Source organism: Plecotus auritus, assembly GCF_963455305.1.
Source record: "Plecotus auritus genome assembly, chromosome: 4".
NCBI classification, from domain to species: Eukaryota; Metazoa; Chordata; class Mammalia; order Chiroptera; family Vespertilionidae; genus Plecotus; species Plecotus auritus.
In genome coordinates, this window is record NC_137775.1 from 32,507,992 (window position 1) to 32,511,673 (window position 3,682).

Below are 3,682 nucleotides of genomic sequence, written 5' to 3' on the forward strand. Positions count from 1 at the left end.
ACTCTGGAAATAATTTCTAAATCAGAGTGAGGAAACACGCAGAGGGCTTCACTTTTTATAACCTTCTGGGGTCTTTGTCTTGCAGATATGGTTCCACCCCCTTTTTTGGGCTTACAGGAGGGCCCCCAGGTGTTGGGGGTCCTCAGGCCATATCCGATGATATGTCCTGGGGCCAGCGATAACAACCCTTCCCCCCCTCCAGGGCAGTGCATTGTTCACTGTTTTTATGGCCTGACACACCCTGCAAGACCAGTTTCCTCCTCACACTACAAAATAAAAATAAGTAATCCAAATATAAATTTTGGCCTATCAAAGCCAGAGCTAGCAGCCACTGGGACTGCATGTAAGTGACACTCATTAACACAAGCACACACACATGCACACCCGCAAGTTTTTTCCAATTTTAAAAGTGTGAGCAGAGACACAGCTAATCCTTACAGCCAACTGGCCTGGAGGTCAATTCCTCCCAGTGATACCAACAACAATCAAGACTTAACTACAACAAGGCTGTACACACAGTCCACAAAGGGGTGCACCAAGAGTGTCCACCTCAGGTTAACTGGGGAGGCCGACCCACTGTGCCATATAGGAAACCTAGCACACAAAGCTACTCTACCAACTCAGCAAAGCAGTGAAAAATGGGGAGATGAAAAAAGAGATCACAAATGAAAGAAATGGAGGAAAACAAATGACTGGATACAGAATTCAAAACCACGGTTATAAGGCTCTTCAAGAATATCCTAGAAAAGGCCGATAAATATAATGAGACCCTCGAAGATATGAAAAAGGACCAACTAGAAATTAAACATACACTGACTGAAATAAAAAATATTATACAGAGACCCAATAGCAGACTAGAGGAACGCAAAAATCAAGTCAAAGATTTGAAATACAAAGAAGCAAAAAACACTCAACTGGAAAAGAAAAAAAAAGAAAAAAGAATCCAAAAAGTTGAAGATAGTATAAGAAGCCTCTGGGACAACTTCAAGCGTACCAACATTAGAATTATGGGGGTGCCAGAAGAAGAGAGAGAGCAAGATACTGAAAACCTATTGGAAGAAATAATGACCGAAAACTTCCCCCACCTGGTGAAAGAAATAGACTTGCAAGTCCAGGAAGCACAGAGAACCCCAAACAAAAGGAATACAAAGAGGACCACACCAAGACACATCATAATTAAAATGCCAAGAGCAAAAGACAAAGAGAGAATATTAAAAGCAGCAAGAGAAAAACAGTTAGTTACCTACAAGGGAGCACCCATACGACTGTCAACTGATTTCTCAACAGAAACTATGCAGGCCAGACGGGAGTGGCAAGAAATATTCAAAGTGATGAACAACAAGAACCTACAACCAAGACTACTCTACCCAGCAAAGCTATTATTCAGAATTGAAGGTCAGATAAAGAGCTTCACAGATAAGAAAAAGCTAAAGGAGTTCATCACCACCAAACCAGTATTATATGAAATGCTGAAAGGTATTCTTTAAGAAGAGGAAGAAGAAAAAAGTAAAGAGAAAAATTATGAACAACAAATACATATCTATCAACAAGTGAACCTAAAAATCAAGTGAATTAAAAATCTGAGGAACAGAATAAACTGGTGAATATAATAGAATCAGGGGCATAGAAAGGGAGTGGACTGATAATTCTCAGGGGGAAAGGGGTATAGAGGGTGCAAGAAGAGACTGGACAAAAATCGTACACCTATGGATGAGGACAGTGCGGGGGAGGTAAGGGCAGAAGGTGGGGTGGAAACCGGGTGGAGGGGAGCTATGGGGGGAAAAAGGAGAAACAATTGTAATAATCTGAACAATAAAGATTTATTTTAAAAAAAAAAGAGTTGGATATCCATCAATAAAAAAAATAAAAAAAAAAAAATAAAAGTGTGAGCAGATGCTTTGTGACCAAGAAAATAAGCATGTATGAAAATAGTTTTATGAAGAACTAAAAATAATTGTAACTATATTTAAGAATATATTTTTATATATAGATACGTATTTTTAATGTTCTTTTTTAAAATCAGTCTTTAATGATAAGCCATTTTAATGAATAAAAATACTCTGGGTAATTATTATTCATTAAGCTAAAATTTTCTAGGACCAGATTTGCATGCCCATCATCTATGCAATTTAAGTAGTAAAAATCAAAGACTTTATAAGTAGTTGACCTAATTTTCAACAAAAGCCTCAATACAGACCAATTAAAGGTGTAAAAGTGAGTCAAGAACTCTGGATTTCCTCCTTGTATTGTCAGTTCTGACATCATATGTCATGTTTTAGGTGCTAATAGACGTTTGTAATAAATAGATGAAGCAGAATTTGGAATGGCCATTAAATGCTGAAGATCCTCCAGAGGTAAGCACTGGACCAATTAACCAATAAATTTCTCTGTGTGATATATGAGAGAAGATGGTTTTGCACAACAATTCACCCTAATAACATTCTTGTTGGCTTCTGTCCCTTGAAAGACATTGGAAATGATATGGCAAAATATTGTACATTTCCAAGTACCATGTTTTAAACTGTCTTAAAACATCTTTTTTTTTTTTTCTTTAAAGACTTAGTCTTATACATGAGAATCTATGGTGGTAAATAAAGCTAAGTCTTCTTAAATAAAATAGTTATTTCAAAGAAATGTGGAACAAAGTGTCATTAGTGGAAAACGTGATTAGACTACAAATTTAAAACATATGACTGAAAGTAAAACAGGAAGTCAAGGTCTACATCTTAATAAGGATGCAGTTATTAAAGATTCTGGCCACCTTCCAACCATGAGGAACAGTAAAAGATTATCTTCTAGCCACATTCCACCTGGGGTCATGGCATTTCCCCTTCCTGAGTTCCATTTGCCACTACAACTGTACAGATGCCTATCTTCTTCCTGTTTAAAAGGCCACAGTTAGGGCTTCTGGCAGAGGCTGGCCCTCTCCCAGCAGGTAAGTGGATTTCAAGTGTAGGGAAGGAAATAAACCTCTTCCTCTACCTTCAAGTTCAGTGGTTGGGGCCTGTGAATTAAACTGACAAGTGGGATACTGTATATCTCACCTTTGCCAAATTATCAAGACACTTCTTTAAGAATGAACTGTAATTAATCTCCCTAATTTTTGTGTCAAAAAGTAAAGTTTTTGATAAATCTCATATTGGCTGACCTCTGCTGAAAGAAGATGGACAAACCATTAAGCTTGGAGTTAAATCTAGCAGAGACCAATTCAGCAGGCAGAATCCAGAAAAGAGGACCAAACAGGCCTGATGTATGAGTCACAAGTGCTTATAATTCCTCAGCTTCCGACAGAAAGGCCGCAGCAAGCTTGCTGCTTACAGACCATTGCAGATATCACAACCCCTCCGGCTCTGGGGAGAGAACAACATCAGTAACAGAATGAGTCAGACTCCGCTTGGTGTTGGCAACCCCATTTTCTCAATAACTGGAGTGCCAAACACTTTTTCTCATTTTGTTAATGAAAATCATGATGCTTCCAGCTCACTAACGTTGAACAGAAAATAGTTCATTGTTTTCTTGGGAAAAAATAAGTGGCTATTAGAATTACCCAGCACAAAGTGGGGAGATGTGTAAGAAAAGGCCAGGCTTCAAAGCTGTGGTCCCAAGTTCAGGCACGAAGTGTGCCTTAAGCAGAAAGCCAGGCAAGCATCTTGCACAAAAATATAATAAATTGGGGTTTTCT